Source organism: Convolutriloba macropyga, chromosome 8 (genome assembly GCF_964194025.1).
Source record: "Convolutriloba macropyga chromosome 8, txConMacr16.3, whole genome shotgun sequence".
NCBI lineage: Eukaryota > Metazoa > Xenacoelomorpha > Acoela > Convolutidae > Convolutriloba > Convolutriloba macropyga.
In genome coordinates this window covers 24788141-24813409 of record NC_134475.1, presented here as the reverse complement: position 1 = coordinate 24813409, position 25269 = coordinate 24788141, and the positions used below count along the sequence as shown (strand labels likewise).

The 25269-nt window shown below is 35.1% G+C and overlaps 1 protein-coding gene across 5 annotated transcripts in view; it reads left to right on the top strand.

Annotated features, from left to right (window-relative positions):
• Positions 1-25269, top strand: part of LOC142344032 (uncharacterized) — a 59607-nt gene that overhangs the window by 25337 nt on the left and 9001 nt on the right. The window lies entirely within an intron of this gene.

Here is a 25269-nt window from a genome sequence, read left to right as displayed (position 1 = left end):
TTTTGCGGACAAAAATTTTACTTTAATTCTTGTTTCGAGGGTTTCGTTCTCTTCGTGTTGTAGCTTATAATAATCTGAACGTGTCCAATGTACAAAAAAATTGAGTATACATGCTCAATTTTGTCGTGCATTTTCACGACCCATGTTTTAGAGTTATAAGCTTTTGTGGAAACGAGTTACCCTAGGCTATTTTAGTTTAAATTTGCTTCAAAGTTGGATATATGGGCACTCACTTTTCACAAAACGTGTTTTTGGGGCTAGAGTGAAAACATGGCACGTCTTTCGTCACTTATTTCCACGCTATAAGTCACTCAATTTCACACTGTCACTTAGAAAGTCAATTAGACCGAAATGAAAGACAGCCTAATTGGTTATTGTTTTCATAACTTTCCCTTTCATACTAATTGCTGATCAAGAGGACAGTTAGCAGTTGTGCAATTACACTTCTCATTAACAATGAAGTCTTCGAATTGCGTCTCAAGTAATAACAAATAAAATTAAGGCAATAAAGTTTTAGGCTAATGACATTTAGGCTAATGATTCTCCATATAAGTTCCACGATATAGCTGATACTTTTTCACGATTGAAGTAACTTGACGTTCTGCGTAACTATATTCCATTGTTCAAAATGAAGTATGAATCGTTAAAACTGGGGACGGAGTTTTGGCAGTTGATTAGAATCTTACAAAACGCAAAATTTCCTGAAATTTGATTTTCCGGACATCGGCGAAGTAATGCTTGTTCGACTTAATGCTTGTTCATGCATTGTTGATTTTTTTAGGAAAACTCAAGTGGCTTTTGAAAGTAAAAAATTCTTCAAATCTTTAGATTCAACTTTTGTGTGATATTTTTGCTTGTTTACTTGCCCAGCGACCATTTGCCTCGTTCCAATGAATAAGTACTTGCTAACAAAATATTTTCCTCATTCTCGGCAGATTTTTTAATAGAAAACAACGACACACCGAGTTTTGACTTTTAATACTCGTTCTTGTTACCTTTTTTCCTTAATGGGCTGCTTTTTTGTTCCAACTCTAGAACTTTATTTAGGGTTCGAATTTTTTTTACCGGCCCTGCTTCTTTATTTAGCAAGTTTTGGCCGATTGATATACTTTCCGGAGATATTTGAATGTGTTAAAAACCCTTAAAAATTGAAATCATCGATAGGTGAAAATACATTTTCAAATGTTTATATCTGCAAGAGTTATTGAGGCATCAAGTTCTCAAAAATTTTGTTTTCAAATTTGAAGTTAAGTACTCTCGAAATCTGGATAAAATATTAAATCGAAATTGCCAGATTATGTTAAAAACTGCGCAAATCAAATGAAACAGATTCCCTTATTTTCCGTGACCCATAAAAGGGGGAGTTAAACCCACATAGACCTTTTTGTAGACCCAATTTGTCGAATCGATTTCGTTTTGCGGAGAGATACAAAAGGCGTACCATTGGAAAGCTTTTGAATAACTGACCTGGTTGTTCAGACTTTTTTAAATACTCATTTTTCTAGAACATATTTGCTTTTCGAATTTTTTACTACCTTTTCAAATACGTTCCAACATTATTATTTTTTAAGATTTCCCTACAACAAGTTAGTATTTAATACACTGGTACCAAAAAGGTACGTACACCTGAAGATATTTAAAAAGCATTAGAAACATCAAATAATTGAAGATTTTGAGTTCAAATTTGTTCTCTAATAACGCGTCATTGCACTTTTTAACGTCTATCAGATTTTCAGTTTTCATACAGGTTTCTAATGACATCTGGGTCAATTTCGTTCCTATCTTCTGACACTTTTTCTTTTCTTTATCGCTGCTTCAAACTGGACCATAAATTTTCAATTGGATTTAGATCTAAACTATATGCCGGCCATTCTAGTACCTTCCACTCCTTCTCTCTGGATAAATTGCCGATAATCTTCGATATATGCACAGGAGCGTTATCTTGTTGGAAAGTAACGTCCTGAAAATGCCTTTTTTTATCATTTTTTTTTTCAAATTTTTTTTCGCCCATCTGAGCGTATTGCACCCCAAAACAAGTGATCATTTGTCCGAACTCAAATTGTTTGTGTGTTTAAAAGAAATCTCGTTCCATTTCTTCGTCAAACTCGAACAATTCCGTCACTGGAGAAGCGCATCCTTTTTTCATCGGTAAAAACATTTTGGCAATAGAAGAAAGGCTGCTAGAGCATATTGACAAACCATTTCGAAGTAAATTGCAACATTTGCTTTCTTTCTTCAAATTGACTTTTTTGCAGCATTTCTTGAAAAAATTTCCAAATTTTCTAGAATTCGTAGATCTGGAAATTGTATCGTAGCAAGAGTAGGTGTCATGAGTAACTCTGTGAGGGGTGGTTTGGCATCTTTTAAAACATCGTTAACCGGGACTTTTTCGACAATTTTGTGGGTCTTCCATTCGATTTTTTTTCGCCTTGAAACTGTTATTTTTCGGATAACATTTTTGTGCATGCTGTGCACTGGATCTTGATTTCAAGTTGATTTGTTTTTGTGTTTTTGGACATGAAAATCCGAGATCTCGTAGTGGAACAGCTTGACAAATAGTGAAAGAACAAAGCGTACAGTCATCTTTTCTGCTTAGGCGCAGAAACTGAGAATGAAATTTCGCTTAAAACTTCTAAATTTCAAACCTTTTTTCACGACTTAGCGCAAATCATACTTATGAAGCACGAATCATGCTTTAAAAACAGAAATCATGCTGTACGTAGTTTTTTGGTACCGTTGTGTTTGGTTGAGTGAGCACGACGTTGATTGAAATCACTTTTTGTAAGGTTGAAATATAAATGAGCTAAACAGTAAAAAGTTAAAAATTCGTTCTAAGCTCCCGTTTTATTTTTTTTATGCTGGGCAAATGATACATCAGCTGATGCGATTTTCTTGTGTTCGGCTGATGAGAATTTGTCAAATTTATTCTTTCCTCAATGTTAAGTGTAGTATTACGAGAGCCGTTACAATTGAACGGATAATTAATCCCGCATTAGAGCGAACGTATTTAGGCGCTAATTAACCATTCTTTCGCCGCGCGCTAAATAAACTAACGCTTGTTAAGACTACCAGTACACAAGTATTTAAACAACTCAGTTCGACTTATTTAAATAACACAACTTTAGGCCTGGATCTCTCCGCTTATATCCAGGATAGAAAATGTACATTGTTGAACGTAGGCGGCCTGTAAAACCACAGTTTCTTTTGATTTAAATTACTTCTGCTTTTGACAGTTGCAATGCAGATCTTTCCCCCCAAGTTCAATAAAGATGAAGCAGATTGCTTCAGGGGAAAAGACAATAGAGTCTCATAAAAAGCCCCCAAGAAAACCATAATTGTTGCGGTTTTAGAAGAGGGGAAAAGCAGAAAACAGGCGCCTACGAAATCAATAATTGATGCTCTCAGCTTTTTAGATTTTTATTATTTTTTGGAGTTTCAATAATTTTTCCGTGAGATAAAAAAGAGTTAATTCTCTTGCCTTCTCGGCCAATAGGAAAATTAAGAAGCACCTCACTATGAACGCGAGTTTGTGATTCGCTCCCTATCGGCCCAAACGGAGCTGAGAGGAATTAATTGTTTCTCTCAGCGAAGTGGGACGGAATAAAATTAGAGAGACAAATGACAGAGCCAACGACCAGCAGCAGACAACTGCTTCATTTTTTCATACAAAATAAATTTCAAAGTTCAAACAGAAGAAATTATATAAAAGACTTCTAACTTGGAAGAACATTTTCTAATTTTCAAACAGAACATTCTTACGAGAAACCGACTTGAAGAAGTTTCAACGACCCACTCACTTAACAACAACACAATCAAGTAACAGCTCAACCCGGTTAAATACTACTCAGTGTAAGCCTGTTCATTTAAACTATCTATTTAATTAATTGAACGTTTCAGCCTCCCAACAATTTTAAATTGAGACTTATAGCACAGACAGGTCTTAGGCATATATCTTTGCCTTCGATTTGTTATATCTTTTGTCAAGTTTGACTGGCATACATAAAGAGATCCCGTATTGTGTGATCTGTAGCAGCCCAGCCGATTTTGATAACTGGTGCGTATTGCACCCCAAAACAAGTGATCATTTGTCCGAACTCAAATTGTTTGTGTGTTCAAAAGAAATCTCGTTCCATTTCTTCGTCAAACTCGAACAATTCCGTCACTGGAGAAGCGCATCCTTTTTTCATCGGTAAAAACATTTTGGCAATAGAAGAAAGGCTGCTAGAGCATATTGACAAACCATTTCGAAGTAAATTGCAACATTTGCTTTCTTTCTTCAAATTGACTTTTTTGCAGCATTTCTTGAAAAAATTTCCAAATTTTCTAGAATTCGTAGATCTGGAAATTGTATCGTAGCAAGAGTAGGTGTCATGAGTAACTCTGTGAGGGGTGGTTTGGCATCTTTTAAAACATCGTTAACCGGGACTTTTTCGACAATTTTGTGGGTCTTCCATTCGATTTTTTTTCGCCTTGAAACTGTTATTTTTCGGATAACATTTTTGTGCATGCTGTGCACTGGATCTTGATTTCAAGTTGATTTGTTTTTGTGTTTTTGGACATGGAAATCCGAGATCTCGTAGTGGAACAGCTTGACAAATAGTGAAAGAACAAAGCGTACAGTCATCTTTTCTGCTTAGGCGCAGAAACTGAGAATGAAATTTCGCTTAAAACTTCTAAATTTCAAACCTTTTTTCACGACTTAGCGCAAATCATACTTATGAAGCACGAATCATGCTTTAAAAACAGAAATCATGCTGTACGTAGTTTTTTGGTACCGTTGTGTTTGGTTGAGTGAGCACGACGTTGATTGAAATCACTTTTTGTAAGGTTGAAATATAAATGAGCTAAACAGTAAAAAGTTAAAAATTCGTTCTAAGCTCCCGTTTTATTTTTTTTATGCTGGGCAAATGATACATCAGCTGATGCGATTTTCTTGTGTTCGGCTGATGAGAATTTGTCAAATTTATTCTTTCCTCAATGTTAAGTGTAGTATTACGAGAGCCGTTACAATTGAACGGATAATTAATCCCGCATTAGAGCGAACGTATTTAGGCGCTAATTAACCATTCTTTCGCCGCGCGCTAAATAAACTAACGCTTGTTAAGACTACCAGTACACAAGTATTTAAACAACTCAGTTCGACTTATTTAAATAACACAACTTTAGGCCTGGATCTCTCCGCTTATATCCAGGATAGAAAATGTACATTGTTGAACGTAGGCGGCCTGTAAAACCACAGTTTCTTTTGATTTAAATTACTTCTGCTTTTGACAGTTGCAATGCAGATCTTTCCCCCCAAGTTCAATAAAGATGAAGCAGATTGCTTCAGGGGAAAAGACAATAGAGTCTCATAAAAAGCCCCCAAGAAAACCATAATTGTTGCGGTTTTAGAAGAGGGGAAAAGCAGAAAACAGGCGCCTACGAAATCAATAATTGATGCTCTCAGCTTTTTAGATTTGTATTATTTTTTGGAGTTTCAATAATTTTTCCGTGGAGTTAATTCTCTTGCCTTCTCGGCCAATAGGAAAATTATGAAGCACCTCACTATGAACGCGAGTTTCGGATTCGCTCCCTATCGGCCCAAACGGAGCTGAGAGGAATTAATTGTTTCTCTCAGCGAAGTGGGACGGAATAAAATTAGAGAGACAAATGACAGAGCCAACGACCATTAGCAGACAACTGCTTCATTTTTTCATACAAAATAAATTTCAAAATTCAAACAGAGAAGAGATTATATAAAAGACTTCTAACTTAGAAGAACATTTTCTAATTTTCAAACAGAACATTCTTACGAGAAACCGACTTGAAGAAGTTTCAACGACGCACTCACTTAACAACAACACAATCAAGTAACAGCTCAACCCGGTTAAATACTACTCAGTGTAAGCCTGTTCATTTAAACTATCTATTTAATTAATTGAACGTTTCAGCCCCCCAACAATTTTAAATTGAGACTTATAGCACAGACAGGTCTTAGGCATATATCTTTGCCTTCGATTTGTTATATCTTTTGTCAAGTTTGACTGGCATACATAAAGAGATCCCGTATTGTGTGATCTGTAGCAGCCCAGCCAAATTTGATAACTGGTGCGCCCAGAGGAAAGAATCACGCCTGAATTTTTGTTTTTCTATCCGATCGGATTAAATTAGTAAAATAACCACTACCACAGAAGTGAAAGCACACTAATAGACAAACAAATAGAGTAATTTATATCAAATTTACGGCCGAAATACAGTAAATTTACATTAAAATAGTAACAGGCAACTGATTCTTTGCTCTTGTAAAATTGTTCTGACCCGGGTGGGGGTAATCTATGTCCGATTTCTAGTTTATTTATATAACAATTGAAGTACTTTCACATTTCATAGTCGAAATTTAACCAAAAACCATCCCCCCAAAACCTATTTAGCCTAATTTTCACCCAATTTTCATCAAATTCATGGTTAAATTTTAGTATTTACACCTTAAATAACCGAAATTCAACCAGATTTTATCCCCCCAAAACCTATTTAATTTGATTTTAACCCAATTTTCACCAAATTTATGGTTGAATTTTAGTATTTTCACTCTAAATAATTGAAAGTTACACAAAATTCATCCCCCATAACCTGTTTAGTCTATTTCGAACCCGATTTTGACCAAATTTATGGTTAAATTTTAGTATTTTCACTCTAAATAATCGGAATTTATACAGAATTTATCCCCACAAAACTTGTTTAGACTATTTCTGACCCGATTTGGACCAAATTTATGATTAAATTGTAGCATATACACTCCAAATAACCAAAAATTATCCAAATTTCACCGCCCCAACACCTAATTAAACTAAACTTTAGCTGATTTTCACCAAATTCACAGCAGAATTTTAGAATTTTCACACTAAATAGCCGATTTTTAACCAGAAATCATCCCCCCAAATCATATTTAGAGTAACGTATGTCTAATTTTTACTGAATTTTTGACCAAAATATAGCATTTTCAAACAATTTAACGTAAATTGAACCAGAATTCAGCCCCCCAATACGTGTTCAGTGTAATTTATATCTAATTTTCTACACATTTAAGCACACGTTGTTGCATTTTCACATTGACTAACCCAATTTTGGTTAAATATAAGCCTTCCTTAGTTGAATATTCACTCTGTTTTATCAATTCCTTGACCCGGGTGGGGTAATATTAATCAAATTTTAACCAAATAAACATCATTTTGACCTAAATTCTCAAATATTAACCAGAATTTAACAAAATTAACGTCATTTTTATTAAAATTTAAGGGAAACTAATCAGATTTAAGCTGTAATAACATCATTTTTATCCAATTTTAATCAATTTTACACAGAATTTAGCCAATTTAGCGTCATTTTTACATTATATTATCCCCCCAATACATTTGTAGCCTGGAAATAATATAAATTGATGAGAATTTCCCCAGTTTAGCCGGTTTCACACGAACATTTTCACCAATAGAGGTTTTAAACAGTGCATGGACCAAACTGGAATAGTTATTGTAGAACATCTTTATCTAACAGCAATAGAAAACACTAGAAGGGGTAAAATAACACGATTTATTACTGACGGAATTAACTTTGTAGCTATTTTCTACGTGTTTGAGCATAATTCCCCAGCTAATTTTTATATAACCTATGCATCTGAGAACCCTAATTTTCAGAATTTACTAACTTTGTTAAAAACTAAAAACAGTGTGATCGAGATTCCCGCAGAAAATTTAGCCAATAATTAATTAAAAGAGCGTAAACTAGCCTTTTTAACCCAATTTGTACACAAATTTATCATAGAAAAGTTGTTGTCTCATGTTAAAATACGGTCATTAACAGACTCAAGCACCCTAGAAACAATATTTAAACACAATAATAGCTACAAAAATAGTACTACTGATGTACTAAACATCCCGTACTAAACGTTTTTATACTGTCTTCTGTGTAATTTCATACAAAAATACATTAATAAAACAACAAAAACAATTGTTCTATGTTATTTATTTGTCATATATTAAAGTAAACGTTCAAGATTTAAATATAAGTATTAAAGTACATAACAAAATAGGCAAAGTTTCATATTATTTAACTGATCAGAACAGAAACTTTTTATGCATTTACCATCACTCTTCTAGCGAAACAGAAACTGAAATCCACATAACTTACAAGTGGACCAACCCAAACTTTAATGAACTTTTGTGTGCTCTAAGAAATCAGAACAGTGTGATAGAATTAGCATAAACGTTATCATCTTGTGTGTGGATGAGCCACCGAAATAAAATTTCCCCGTTTGGTTTACAAATCTTAAAAATCATTAAACCCAAATACATCAACGTTTCTCCTGACGATCCGAGTTTACCAGATAGAGTTAAATTACTTATAAAAACAGAATTTGTCACACAAATTAGATTTTCAATAATAAACAGATTTCGCCAATACTCTGTTGAATTTAAACACTCTGAAAGCACTTATCCTTGGTTATTAAATTTTACCGTTGAGCAAACCGATATTTACTCTTGGGTTGAAATTTTTAGCACTGATAACGGCAAAAACTTTGAATTTAAAATACAATCATTAAACGGTCCTAAACAAATAAAATTCATATTACAAAACAATTAGTTCAACTTTCTACTTTAGTATTAGCGTTTTATTACTTAATTGTTATAACAAAAATATTTTCTACACTAATTACCCAAACTAATAATACTTTCGTATAAAATATTCTTTTCGTACACTAAAATAAAACATGGCAGCGAACGTTGTTGCGTACCCCGACATAGCGTTAGAGAAATTTACAGGTTTAGATCCATCTGAAGATGCCCTGGAATTCTTTAGTTTAATACAAAGAAAAATCCAATTCTCACAAGGAACAAGAGATCCTGCGGATGCTGGCTTGCAAGCAGCATACGACGCTAGACAAAAAGCGTTGTTTGGTTCGGTTTTGCGTGGGCCCGCAGCCCAATGGTTTGAAACCTTAGCACCAGGTTTAGCATGGAACGAAGTTAGAAATCAGTTCATTGCCCGTTTTACTGATGCAAAAGACAAGTATAGGAAAAGAATTGAAGTCGAGAGTATTAAAAGGCAACCAGATGAATTGATAAAAAGCTATACACACCGAATAACAAAAGCAGTTGAAAAAGGATGGCCAGATCCAGCTTTTAACAACGACCAGCGTAACGCTTAGTGTATGGAGTACTTTGTAAGAGGATTAACGCCACCTGCACTCAAGCAAAAGGCACATCAGCGGTTGAAAGAAAACCCAGCTACAACTTGGCAACAATTACAGGATCATGTAGCAACTAAAGACTTAAGTTTTTCTGTTAGCAGTGAATTCACGGGTAGTGCCTCAAGTAGTATCGACAATAAAATAGAAATAGAAGGGTTAAAAAACCAACCCACAGAAATTGCAAATCTAATGAAAGATCATAAAATAAACGCCACATACAACAGCGACAATCCCAGATTCAAACAAAACCAGACTAGATTCTGCAAGTTTTGCAAACGTTCAGGTCACACAATAGCTTTCTGCTTTAAGTACAAGGAGTTTAAAAACGAAAACCGAAACCCACCTCAACAACGAGAAAAGTTCACAGATAATTATAAACGTAGTAGGAGCCATTCACCAGGTCAACAAAAGTACAAATCAAACAATTATGACAATCGAAATTCTAGGGACAGACAGAGAAATAATTATAACTAAAATCAATCCAATTATCAAAACAACTCTAGATCAGACTACCGACATCGATCACCGTACCCATCAAACTCTTCAAACAATTACCGATCATCTTCTTACGATAACCGATCACAGGAACGACAAAATAACCATCGAAACAACTCTTACAGAGATAACAATAGGCAAAATAGTAGGGATAGACAAAGCAACGGTCCTCAAAGATCAGATAATCGATATCGTGATAGGAGTAGAGACCATGACCGGGATAGGACACCTACTAGACAAAACCATAACACTCATTCAAGAGATAACAGTGAAGGGTGAAGCCCTCGAGTTCACTTTACCAGTGAAACTTCCAGAGACTATTACAATAATGAGAATCACAACGACGAGTATTTAAACTAAACAGGTCTCCGTTCATAAAAACTACTGATAACAAAGCAAGTTACTCACATATTTATATTAATTTATACCAATCCGTCGGAGACGGAAATAAAAATAACGGCTTAGAAACACAGTTTTTATTTGACACAGGAGCATCAAGCTCTATAATTAATTACCACACTTATCTTGAACTATGTAAATTACAACACATTGAGATGAAAGCTTCAAAAAATCATACTTTAGCGGTTACTGGTGAGAAACTAAAACTTCTAGGTCAAATTACTTTCAAAACTTCTTTCGACATTGAAGGAAAGTATCAAGTGGAAGTTACCACATGGGTTTCAGCCAAAGATGGTTGCAAGCCGAATATGTTGGGAATGGATTTCCTTGAATCTACAGTAAAATCTATTGACCTAACCACTCCAAAAATTGATTTAAAAACTTACCCTGAAGTAGCCGTCACATTATCTAGATACCAAACGAAAAGCTATCCATACATTAGCTCTTACAAAATTGTAACTCTTGACCAGCAACTACCATTAGCACCAAAATCAACTCGAGTAGTATCAATTAGACCTCCGAATGAATTCTTCAGAAAGGGAACCTCCTTCGTAATTGGAAGTGAACTGCAGCTCAAGGAATTTATACTTACAACGTTCAGTGTTTTAGAAAAGAAAAGGAATTACCAATAATGCTAAACAATCCTCAAAACAACAAGGTTATCATCCAAAAGGGTCCTATTGGGCACACTTTAGAAGACATTGAAATTAGACAAGACCCAGAATTTTCTGTAGTTGACAACGTTGCATTCATAAACCACCTAATGAATAGTGACACTAATTGGGATCAAATATTCCATGTTAGTGAAAAACAAGGTCCAAAAATTTCAAAAATTCAAAATTTTTTTGCAAGCAAAACTCCTGAAAAACAAAAGAAAACAGAAAAGCGAAAAAGGCAACAAGATTTTACCAACAACTACGAATTAGAAACAGACTTTAGCGACGACCTCAAGGATCTTAAGCCACAATTAGAAACAACTGATGAGAACATCAGACCCGTTGAACTTCCCATTGAAAAACTTAACAGATTTGACAAAACCGATCAAGCGTTTCTCAAAAAATTTAATTTCAGTCAAGCTGATATCAATGACGAAAACTTAGACAAGTTACTCAGGACTTTAACTAAAAATAAAGACGTTTACTCTCAACACAAATACGATGTTGGAAAGATAAAACAAAAGTTTCATGTAAAACTTTTACCTAATTCAATTTTGACAAAACAAAGACCATCCAAAGTACCATTACATTATCAAGAAAAACTAGAAAACCTTTTGGAACAACTGTGTAAAACAGGTATAATCCGGGAAATGGGTATTGATAAAGAAATGGGATCAGAATTTATTAATCCAATCATAGTCCTACCCAAGGGGAACACAGTAAAACTGGCTATAGATGCCCGATATTTGAATTCAATAAGAGATCTTAGTCGATATTCATGGCCACTAGAGCCAATCGGAAGCCTATTAACTAGACTTAAAGGTAATTTCTTCACAACCAGTGATCTCTGTTCAGCTTATAACCACGTTCCTTTAACTGAGGAAACCAAACAACTGGTAAGTTTTGTAATTGGTCCAAAGCAATACACATTTGAACGCGGATTTTATGGTCTATGCGGTCTGCCTAACTTCTTCAGTCGTATAATGACTATCCATTTTGCACCATTAATTAGAAAAAAACAAGCTATAACGTACATTGATGACCCCATCATGCAAGCTCAAGATGAAACCGAAATGTTTGAAATAATTGACAAGTACCATGAACTTTTAAGGAAATCAGGATTGAAAGCTCAACCTGAAAAGACTAAATTTTTCCTTAGGAAAGTACAGTTCTTGGGACACGTAGTAGGTAAAGATGGGATACAACCAGTCAAGAAGCGAGTAGCAGATCTAAAAGCACTCAAGTCGCCCGAAAACAAACGTGACGTCATGAGAGTTCTAGGTTGTTTAGGATTCTACAGCATGTACATCAAAAATTTGCATGTTGACTGAAAACCATTCTATGACTTAACCCGCACAGAAACTAAATTTGTTTGGACAACGGAACACGCAAAACTGTTTAACGACATTAAAAACAGAATTAGCGAAGATACTATTTTAGCAATACCTGATACTAAACACCCTTTCAACGTGCATGTAGACGCTTCTTCTATAGGAGTAGGCTCAATTCTCGTTCAAGAATTTCCGGAAGGGAAACGAAGTGTCTTTTAATTCTAGAATTTACACCAAAGAGGAACAAAAAATGAGTACCACAGCACGCGAACTTTGCGGTGTAATATTGGCATTACAAACTATGAGCATTACCTAATTGGTTCTCCCCATCCCGTATATGTGTACACAGACCATAAACCTTTAATGTATCTATGGGGTAGAAGAGGAAAACTCTCTCACAGGTTTTTTAGATACCAGTTAGTAATTTCTCAATTCCAGAACTTGAAAATTATTTGGACTGATGGAAAAAACTTAGCTTTTCCCGACATCCTAAGTCGCAATGTAAAACTTAAAGATCTGGACAAGTATCAACTTAAACACAAAAAGATACCAAAAGACATTAGTTTTTACGACGACCATGGTAACGAGGAAAAATACTTCATCTTGCGTGATAATGGAAAGGGACCAGATGATTTTTTTCCAATCCTAAAACAAAGCATAACGGGTATCGACAAATTCATTTTCAAAAATGACAAAGTGGTAAAGCAAAATTACGACAATAATCAAAACAGACTTTGCTCAATAAAAAATATTTCGGAAGATTTCTCGTATGGTTCATCAATTAACCACTATAGGCGTCACCGCAAACATGAAATAACCCCTGTATCAGAACAGGAGGAAGACGAAACGTCTGATCATTATACAGAAATTGATTCGTACCCTGATGAAGGGATAACCGAACAAAATTTTGACCCAATTTCGGAATTTGAATTGTTCAATGAGAACCAGTCACCGGAATTAGATTTTGACAAACTCTACATTGATCAAACTAATACCACAGACTCGGAGTACAGATTCCCTCTAGAATACGATAAAGTTTTCCTCGTGAAAAATAGCACTTGTATAGACAAAACCGAATTAGTAAAAAAATTTCCAGAAAATACAAAAATACAAGATGCAAGAGAATCATCGATAAACTGACAATCTTCTCTAAAGAAGTTGATTTAAATACATCGGTAATTTGTCAAGAACAATTAAAAGACCCAGTGATACAACAAATTCGCCAATTAAGGACAAACAATAACAAAGATGAAAAGAAAATTGAATTCCGACAATCTAAAGACATAATGTCGTACATTAATAACTTTGAGAAACTGAATTTTGTGGGTAACATCTTATGTATTCAACAACAAAAAGACGAACCAGATATTGAATACTTAAAAATTTTTGTACCACTGTCATTGTTCTTTAAAGTTTTTCAGCTAGCTCATTGTGAACTGTCAGGTCATGTAGGTTTAGATAAAACACTTGCTAATGTAAAACGATTTTTTTATTGGCCCGGAATGTATGAATGGATTGAAAACCTAATTGCTGATTGCCTTGAATGCCAAAAAAATAAACAAAAACGGAGAGACATCCACGAGGCACCTCTCGAAAAGTGGACTGATACAGTCCCATTCCCCTTTCATACGGTCCATTTTGATCACAAAGGACCTTTAAATCCTCCATCGAACGGTAAACACCATTGTTTAGTTATTGTCGATTCATTTTTGCGTTTCATTGAAGTATACCCTGTACATTCCACAGACGCAGTAGACACCATAAAAGCTTTAGAAAAGTTCTTCTTGTCTTTTGGAATACCACAAAATTTTGTTTATGATAAGGGTTCGGCATTCATGAACCAAGATTTTGCGAGTTACATTCATGAATTAGGTATAACACCCGCACCTCGAACTGCTTATGCGCCTTGGACTAATGGTAAAGTCGAGATCCAAAACAAACATCTAGGAGCACATTTCCAAATTTTTCTAGAACAAGCTCGAGGTAAATGGGATGAACTGGCACCAAAATTTGCTTTTTCTCATAACACGGTTCCAAATGCTAGTACTGGAATCTCACCTTATGAAATTGTGTTCGGACAAAAACCACAGATACCTCTGTCACTTAAGTTAGGACTCCTACGAAATTCACAACTCACATGCTCTTCCGAGTTTTGCAAAGACCTGCCTCTTCACAGGCATACCTTGCAAACTTCAAAAAACACCGAAATTGACAAACTTCTAAAACCGACTATTAACAATTCGTTTCTTATGCGAGAAAACCAATTCAAACAAATATACAATAACGCTTATAAAAAGAGCTTAGAAAACAATAACCGCGCACATAAACATAGAAACAAACACAAATTAGGCAAGCCACTTGAGGTTGGACAAAAAGTTCTAATGGAAAACCATCAAATTGAGTTAGGAAAGTCAAAAAAACTACATGAACTAAGATCAGGTCCTTATACTGTAGAAAAAAAACTAACCAATGTTAACTATGAATTAACTTTAGATAGCAACCCGGCCACCAGGAAGGTCGCTCATAGAAATCACCTAGTCGAGTACTACCCAGCTACTGAAACTATACCAGAGTTAACCCTAGAATATGGTATAGATAAAAATAATTGTGACACATTTTATAATAATCTAATGACAAGTCAGATGAATAAACTCAACAGTCCCTTGACTAAATTCTCCTTCTAAAGCCCCACTAACACCGAATATTTCCCCGTGGAGAATTTCATACGAAAAGACTCCCCTGTGCAGAACTTCGACCCTGACCGAACTCCTACCAATTTCGATTCTGGATTCAACGAAGAAAGTTCAGGTGGTCGTGACAACCCACCTCCAGTCCAAACACACCTGCCTAGCGGTAGTCGAACAAGAACTTCAACTCCTTGCCCACAGCACAATTCTAGAATACCTCTAGACCCTAGTTTAAGTCCTCTCCGCCCTAATACGTCGGAACAAGGACCTTCTAATTTACAAACTTTAGAAAATAATAATAATAATAGGCGAACTTCTAGTCGCTCGGCCAAGCCGCCATCACGCTATCAAGCCGGATTTACTTAACTTTGTTTTAGGTAGCAATAAATCCAGTCAACATTTACTGGCAGTGCCTATTACTACAACTCATAGCCTTAATTTCCTACTTGAAGCGCTAAAAAAGAACAGGATGAAAAGATATCCTTGTTTTGAAAAACTCTATTTTTCTTATTTACTTATAAGTCTTTTCTACTTTTGTACTCTTTCTATAGTTATTAACGCTACTGGACCTCCTTTTGAGGATATTAATGACGTATCTAACAAACTTAGGGTCATTCACTATGACTGTTCTAAAATGAAAGAAAATAAAATGTATGCTTTAACACAAGTTTCTCCTTGCAAAATTACACCCGAAAACATTCAGATGGTTGATACACATGTAACACTTTATCAACGGTCTTATTGGACCTTTGTTAAAGCTCTTATGTGCAAAGTCACTGCAATGCTCATTCGTTATAATTGTGGTATGTTTTCCCATTCATCAATTTTACACAACGCTCCAATAATAACATACGATATTATTGTTTCACCCGAACAATGCCTAAATGCTAATAAAACTGGAAAAATTACTGTTACCGAATTTGACGATGATGTCATGGAAATTGACATAAAACATGGAATAAAAACTGTCTCCTATAAAAACCAGGGAGTTGATCTTGAAGGTGATTCATCAACATCTTGTGATAATCGTGGTCAAATTAAACACTTCTCTTTTGAAACCCTGATGCAAGAAACTGTACTCGATATTGATCTTAATGACAGAACTGTCTATAACAGTCAAGGACTAAAACTTCCTTGTGCCCTCTCAGAAGGAGGTTGTCATTCGACATCTCTCGACCCCTTTGCATACAATTGGGAGGCACCGGAAAATTGTATAGTTACTAAAAGATTTTCACAAAACGCACAAATGCTAAAACATGAAAACGAACTTGGTAATGTACAGTATTTCATAGTGAGTGATGAAAAACCGGAGACGCCCTATGAAGGACCAGGAACGTATTCTCCTGCTGAAATGGACATAAAAATTAGAGTAATTGATGAAAAAGAAAAGGTGTGTGGAAAACCAGAATTTATTTACAGAACAAATTTAGATTCTTTATATGTTTGTTATAAAGGCGGATTTAATATGAAGACTGGCAAACCTTATAAAACAAAAACTCAACAATTTTTTCATAAACTTCGTGTTGAACCTGACAATAGCCTAAGTGTAAATGGGTTTAATAGGAAGCCTTCAGATGAACAGATCCGAACATCCGACAATGGTTTTGTTGCATGGGAACGCTTAGACAAAGTCAAGTTAGACTATGATCTTAACCTTGCGGTAAAAATGGATTTTGTCATATATCATAATTACATGCAAATAAAACAAGCATGGAAAGGTTTGGTCATAGAGCAATGCGAATTTGATCGAACTCAGAAACAAAAGATACTTATGCAGGCTATCCAAAATAATCGTTTAGCTGGATACATGTTAACCGGCAACCGCTCGATGTTATTAGACACAGATGGTAGCATAGGTTGGCTGTACCACTGTCCAAAACGAAACTCACCACTTCAGGTTCTTGAGCAGTGTTATGATAGAACTCCTATTCATTATGATGGTAGGACAATGTTCGTCGACCCAATTACTCGACAAACCTACCCATTTGCAAACGAAGTAGATTGTGTTGGAGGCTATAAAAATGCCTACCAATTAGATATTGATAATGAAAGTTCATGGTACCATTTGATGCCACCACCTGTTCCTTTACAACCGCCAAAAATATTCTCTTCAAGAGTTATTAGTTCTATTCCAAAATTTACCGGTTACGAATCACAACGTGCCGGAATTTACACACCAAATCAACTTTAATCGTTTTGGGACAATATCTTGCATTCGGAAGCTTCAAAATCTGTTTTGAGAAAAATTTCAGGAGAAGTTCTTGAAGGAAGAAGCATAGACTATTCTCAAAAACATATCTATGCGTCAGCGATGGGAATTAACAGACAAATTTATCTAGATTCTCTTCTTTCACCTACATTTTTTACAGACCAGTTCAAAGGCACTCTTGGAATCATCACTTTTTATCTGGAAAAAATTGGAGTTTATTTTGCTTGTTTCTTGTGCATAAAATTCTTAACTGATGTAATCGTAACATTCATAAGAGCGTTCGAAATCCACAAAATATCCAACAAAACAATGGGTTTTTGGAAAATTCTATTAGGAGCAACATATAATCTTTATCTTATCGTTCTTTACACCGGTATTCTCTAACGAAACCAAACCGTCGGCCCCACAGAACAACAATCATTTTTTAACGCTTAGTAATTATCAACCTTACAGCACAATAGAAAAAACTTACAAATGCGTTGAGGATCAACCAAGAGAAAATAAAATTGATGAGCATTGTCATACAGAAAATAATAAAGCAGAATACCCAAGTCTGGCGTCACATCAACCACAACCACAAAATGATGCAACCATTCGAAGTGTGTTGGCACCTCCTTAAAGCTGTGACTAAAAAATCATCCTTTTTATAAAAAAAATAATTTGTCTCAAAAATAATAAAAATTATTTGTATTAGACTCTGTAAGTTAGTTAATATCTTGTTTAGATACACCTCAAGGATGCTATGTTATGCAGCCCAAATTCATAAAACAGCCTAACGCTTTATTCATTCGATTTGGACAATACACCGGACAAATATTATCATCAAGTATTTCCGCCTTGAAAACTACTGTAACTATTAGAGTTGCATCTTTCTACTTCAGTGACATCATTGATCTGGATGTACCACATTCAAATTTTCAATACTTCTCATTGTTAAGAGCTCTGATTGATAACACAATTACATTTTTGTAAACATTGGAATCGAATACGAAATTGTTTCAAAACCACTGAAGAAAAATATTACTAGATTTTGAATTCTCTTGTACGTTCAACATTGAGAGATATGTATGAATTTCTTTCTTTCTTTTCGTTTCTTATAATCCAGTTTCAACTATGTAATCCCAACTATGTTTATCTAACTATTGCCTGCACTCTCCCCCTACTCCGATTTTACTACAGTGAATCCGATTGATATATTATCTATAAATATCAATCGTTGTCAATAATCCTGTTTTTAGAAATAATTGACGCTCCTTTTTATCCTTTCTTTTAAATTTATATTAATACCTATTTTGAAATGAAGAACACTAAGTTAATTAACAACTAAAACGCTTCCATTGATGTACTTTTTGTTTCAAGATAGACTTGTTACAATTTATCAAATAAAGAAAACCTTTGAAGAACAACACGGAGACTTTTCCCCTCAAATTGTTATAAATTTTGAGTTTTGGGACACTTGGGAAAACGATACTGTGATTTTAACCCCTCATTCGTTGTATTGGAATTATTTCGTGTATTTAGCACAATTCGACCCTAATAGTTTGCCAAATGAGCTAGATCAGCAACATGATTCATTTAACTAATAGAAACTTACAAATCAGAATCGGAAACCAAAATTGTGAGCTATTAGCCGTATACTATGTTTCCGCTATAAGTATAATGACTTTTGCAAAAAAACCCATGACAAATATTTACAGACTTTTAACTATTTTCATTACTCATCCTCAGTTCGCCGAATTCACCACCATTTTTCTAGCATTCAAAGAGAACTCGGTATTTCAAGTACAACATCCAATCTACATTGCTTAGGTATCATTCTAAACTATGATATTTGCAGTTAACAATAAATTTGTAGAGTTACAAAAAGTTCAACGATCTTTTGATGCATACCCAACTCCTGTACCTACTATGCTAGTAACGCTCAAAGAAATCCAAAGAGAAAAAAATTTGTTTAAAAAGTATTAATCCTCTCTCAGTTCATTGGAAATTCTTCCTATTTATTCTAGAAAATCCAAACTGTGTACCTCACAATATTTATTTTGATATGCAAAAAACTGATTCTTGCCAAAACGATTCAGTCCTTAAAGAGTTGGAAACTATTAACAATTAAAAGCAGCAATGATATTCTCATACCAAAACTGCCTTATACAATACAATTTTTTGAAAAATCATTTGTCACGACAAAAAGCAACAGAGTAATCCCACAACTAATACTCCATTTTGAATATTTAAACACTTGGACTGATGGAACCATTACCTTAACACCATCTTCCCCCTATTGGACATTCTTTATAAATATATCCCAAGCTTTAAATGGTTCTAAAATCCCTTTTAATTTAGATCTTCTATAATGCTGTTCCACTTTGGTGAGCGCCTAGTCAAAGTAGAGTCCCTCGAGAGATCTTTCATTGAAACTTCCACAGCAGAGATTAAACCCTGTATAATTATACACTATACAGACTACGAGCGTGGATGTGAGGGTTCTACTCGAGTCACCATGGGAATGATGCACTGGGAATTCTTTCTTGCACTCATTGATATCGAAGAGCATTTCCCAGTCAACTTGGGCGCTCTTCAGTAAAGTAATTTGTTTCACATAACTTTCTCTCCCCAAAAAAATAATTCTTTTCCCTGCTGATTTCTTTTTTTTCTAATCAATTTGTCCCTTTTCCCTCATTTCTTTCCAAATTGGTAAAAATAAAATGATTTTGTTCATTGGTAAGGAAAAAGTTAAAATTGTTAAAGCAGAAAGATGGTTTACTATCTGTTTTATACAATATAAAGCATGTATCAAAATAACTTATATGTTCCTAAGCACAGGTACCATTAATCATTATTACATCTATCCAAACGAGAAACACTGGAATTTCTTTTTTGCTATTGCAGATTTAAATGTAACTATCCCTAACGAACTTGAACACCATGGATTAGAAGTCGCATACCCAGATCTCTCTGATTTATCCATATAATGGGAAACATTTTGAAAATATTATCTCAGCAACCACAAATTGACTCAACCCCAAAAACCGAATGTCCTATTTGTTACTTCCTTTGTCGTCAATTTAAAAAATTGCAAAAAAACCCAAACGGTCAACCCCCCCATTTTGCTTGTATTCCCTGTAGAAATGAATTATTTAAATATTGGAACCAACCTAAATGCCCCATTTGTGTAACTCCCATTTATACAATCAGTCATTGTCATTATTTCCAGTGTGATTCTTGTCAAGAAATCAAAAAGTTATCCACTTGCCACAGCCACTTCAAAAGCCTACACCCAAAAAAATCAATTTGTTTGCAGTGTATGACTTTCACAACTACTAAATGCCCTTTATGCAAACAAACAATTGACCCGAACAACCCGTGGTAAAATCTTCAATTCAAAACTACGTTCACAAACTATCCAAAATGTTTACCCCCACATTACTTGATTTTTTATTAATGGCCCTTATGATTATTGCAGCAGCCTTCTTCTTCGTTTTAACCGTTTTCCTCGTAGTTGTAAGTATTCCTTTCAACTTTTTGATGTTCATAATTATATTAGTAATAGACCAAACAATAAAATCCCAAAATAATCGACAACCAAATCCTCCAACCGTGCCAGTCCCATAATTCCTTCCAATAACAATCTTTCAAAAATGAATACAATTGACAAAGAAAGCAATACTATAGAATCCAAACCGGTCTCATTAATTTGTTTATGCTGCAGACGTGAAACAATTGTTTTCAAGAAATTACACGAGAACCCCCCTTACGAACTACCCCACGTAATGTGTCTGCTCTGTTACCAATATGTTATAAAAGATATGGGCTATGATTTTTGTCCTAATTGCTCTAAATTTAATGTTATCTTTTCAATCTTTAACTGGTTTCAGTGTGATATTTGCAAACAAACAAGATTTCAATACTCTGTTGCAAAAACGTTTCATCACAGCGATCACAAGCCCGTCAACTTTTGTAAATTTTGCGTAGAAGACTATAAATTATGCCCTCGTTGCGAGAAAATAATTACATAATCCGCCCAAGAATTTCCAAAATTTTAATTCTTTTCCTGCTTTTATTTTTGATCCACTCGATATCCCTAATTCAATTCAGTTTTTACCAGGAGCAAATCACCTCCTTCACCCTAGTTCTACACTACTCATTGAATTGACAAAATGCACCCCGTAACATTGTTTATTCTTCTTTTTGTCCTCTTATGCGCATTGGCAATATCCCTTTTTATTAATCACTACCTCCTTTCCGCAATTGGCCAAATTTTCTCCAGATACGGAAAACGACCAATCTAGACCTATCCACAAAAATATTTATCCTAATCCTAATTACCTTGCTTGCAATATCGTTCCTTATTAATCTCATCCTACTGCAGTTTCTCAGAGGTTTTCCTGTTTTTGTATAAGGAAAATAAAAGAACAGTCACTCGATGGGTCTTTCACAATCCCTATTCGACGGTTTCCGTTGGTTCTATCCCCATAAGGACATTATCTGCCCCATATGTTCACGAAAAACCGTTATTGTAGAAAAAGTACATAAGCAATTTCCCAGAGAAAATCCTCACTATGTATGTATTCCTTGCAGAAAGGCACTTTTTAAAAGATACCCAAACCCTAAATGTCCCATTTGTCTTCGATCTTGCCTTCCCGTCCTGATCACATCCTACTTTCATTGCAATTTATGCAAAAAAATGAAAACAGAATTAGGAGTAACAAAACACCCACATTTTTCCCAACATGACAAACACCGATTCTGTCGGGTGTGCATGAATAAGCTGACAAAATATCCCATTTGCAAAAATTTTTTTAGACGACGTTGTCTAATAAACCAAAAGCAACTCAAGTACAAACGATCTTTTTTTCTCTTTTAACTTTTCATCGGGAAGGGGTTACCTCAGCTTTCTCCAGCCTGCCCCCTGGCTTTTGAACCTAAATAAATCAGAAGACTAACACGATAACTGAAAATTTCAAAAATGACCCGAAAAAATTTCTTTCTTTCAGCTCAGCAAGGTTGTCTCCCCAGCTGCACGGGTCGTTGCAGCCGTGTTAGTGTGACGCACGCCCCAAGACTCACACCTCCGGGCAGCGGAGAAAGACGTACTTGTGCCAGGGCTGCCCGCCTGGCATAAGTATAAAGAAAATTTTTATTAATGCCCCCTTCCTTTATTAAAGTTAACTTTGCATTTAGCAAAACAAAAACTTTTCTATCAAACTTCAATAACAAATGCATTTAGCATTATTTTTTCAAAAATAGAGCAGTTAGCAACAAAACCTTACAAAAACACTTTTACAATATAATACTTTTTTATATTAGCAATACATTTGCAAACATGAACAGAAGCCATAATGTGTGATATTGATGACACAGGCTAATCAAAATCAAAATATTTTAGATCATTAACAAGGAAACACTCAAAATGACTGCCAGACCCACACTCGCAAGCGTAGTAATCCCCAGTCAACATCAACAAGTGACAACACAACAAGAACAAACAGAAACCCATTCTTCTCTACCTCCAATTTCTCAAGCCCACCATTCAAACCTCGAAATACAGAATCTTCAACAACCCAAAACAGCTCAGAATATCACCCACAATACAACTGGCAAGTTAGCAGAAAGAGATCAATCACATCCCAACAAATTAGTAGTCACAAAAACAAAATTCTCAAGATGAACAACATTGAAGATCTCGTTCCCGACGCTATCAGGAAAATACCTTCAGAATGCCTGAAATTACAGAAACCGCGAGAGGAAGGCATGAATAAGGAAAACCCGAGGTACGTTAACACCCTCCTCTATTTCCTGAAACCAAACTACAACAAATTTGAGGTTGCTAGTAAAATAAACTTCATCCAGTCAAATGGACATCAACAGATACTAGTCAACAGCGAAAAGCTTCCAGTTCTGAAAACCTTCTCGCTCCCCACAGAAAACAACAAGTGGAGAATTAAGAATTGCGACCCTAAGAATGGCACTTATACCCTTAGGAATAACATTCTCGACGCATATATAGAAGTCCCTTACGACGCAATCCTGTTGAGATGCCAGAACTATCAAATATCAATACCAGTAGTTTAATAGAGGAAAACACCACATTCAGGCAGAAACTATTTCAAAAGGAAACAGAGTTGCAAGAATTGCAACTGAAATTTGAACAACTGAAAATGGAATCACAGAAACCACCTGAGGAGAAGCAACTACCTAACGACTATTGGCGGCGCCAAGATGTCGTTGCCCATCAACTCCAAAAAACCAGCGAATCCAACGCTCAAACTATGTTAAAAACGTTCTCCTTGAAACATTTAGAAATAACAAATGCCAACAAAAAACTTGGAGAAAAGAATCTCGAGCTAGGAAAGAAAATAACACAATTAATGAAGGAAAACGAAGAACAAAAAGCCAAAATTTCCGAGCTCAAAAGAAAGGTAAAAAAAAACACAAAAAGCGACAATCAAGGGATAATTCCGAACCAACTGAGGACGATGTGCAAGAAGTCCTTTTAATCGAAGACGATGACAGTCCTGTACCAAGCCCCGTCATTTTGCCACCAGAATTTTTTAATTAATATAAACAGAACATTATCGCCCTTTGCGATTGATTTTATAACTCAACATTATCGCCCTTTGCGATTGATTTTATAACTCAACATTATCGCCCTTTGCGATTGATTTTATAACTCAACATGATCGCTCTTTGCGATTGGTTTTATATTACGACGCCACCAAACCTCGTGACTAATCAACTCTTACAACCTGTCGCAACCAACCAACATTTGTCACCTCCAACTCAAATGACTGCCGCCATCTCAACTCAATCAACAAAAACTTGAACAGAACTCACAATTTACCTGACTTTCATTTAAAACTTTTGTATGATGTAGATAAATTTATTAAATTTGTTTCTTACTAAAAATCGGGGTGAGCTGTAGTATTACGAGAGCCGTTACAAATGAACAGATAATTAATCCCGCATTAGAGCGAATGTATTTAGGCGCTAATTAACCATTCTTTCGCCGCGCGCTAAAAATAAACTAACGCTTGTTAAGACTACCAGTACACAAGTATTTAAACAACTCAGTTCAACTTATTTAAATAACACAACTTTAGGCGTGGATCTCCTCGCTTATATCCAGGATAGAAAATGTACATTGTTGAACGTAGGCGGCCTGTAAAACCACAGTTTCTTTTGATTTAAATTACTTCTGCTTTTGACAGTTGCAATGCAGATCTTTCCCCCCAAGTTCAATAAAGATGAAGCAGATTGCTTCAGGGGAAAAGACAATAGAGTCTCATAAAAAGCCCCCAAGAAAACCATAATTGTTGCGGTTTTAGAAGAGGAGAAAAGCAGAAAACAGGCGCCTACGAAATCAATAATTGATGCTCGCAGCTTTTTAGATTTTTATTATTTTTTGGAGTTTTAATAATTTTTCCGTGAGATAAAAAAGAGTTAATTCCCTTGCCTTCTCGGCCAATAAGAAAATTAAGAAGCACATCACTATGATAGCGAGTTTGTGATTCGCTCCCTATCGGCCCAAACGGAGCTGAGAGGAATTAATTGTTTCTCTCAGCGAAGTGGGACGGAATAAAATTAGAGAGACAAATGACAGAGCCAACGACCAGCAGCAGACAACTGCTTCATTTTTTCATATAAAATAAATTTCAAAATTCAAACAGAGAAGAAATTATATAAAAGACTTCTAACTTAAACATTTTCTAATTTTCAAACAGAACATTCTTACGAGAAACCGACTTGAAGAAGTTTCAACGACGCACTCACTTAACAACATTACAATCAAGTAACAGCTCAACCCGGTTAAATACTACTCAGTGTAAGCCTGTTCATTTAAACTATCTATTTAATTAATTGAACTTCTCAGCCCCCCAACAATTTTAAATTGAGACTTATAGCACAGACAGGTCTTGGGCATATATCTTTGCCTTCGATTTGTTATATCTTTTGTCAAGTTTGACTGGCATACATAAGAGATCCCGTATTGTGTGATCTTTAGCAGCCCAGCCAAATTTGATATAAGTAGTGGAATCAATGCATAACTTTTTAACTCATTGAATTAATTTGTTTAAAATAACCTTTGCTTAACTGTTTCCATTTTTATAATGCCAGCTTGAGTTTTCATAAATTTGAAAAATTCAAAGTGAAATCGACAAATGCTATTAATTGACATCTGAGATACAATTCAGGTCCTTAAAAATCATAGTTCGCCTGAACCAGTAGTCGGAATGCCTTCATAACTGTTTAATTGCTCTCGATTGAAAATTGA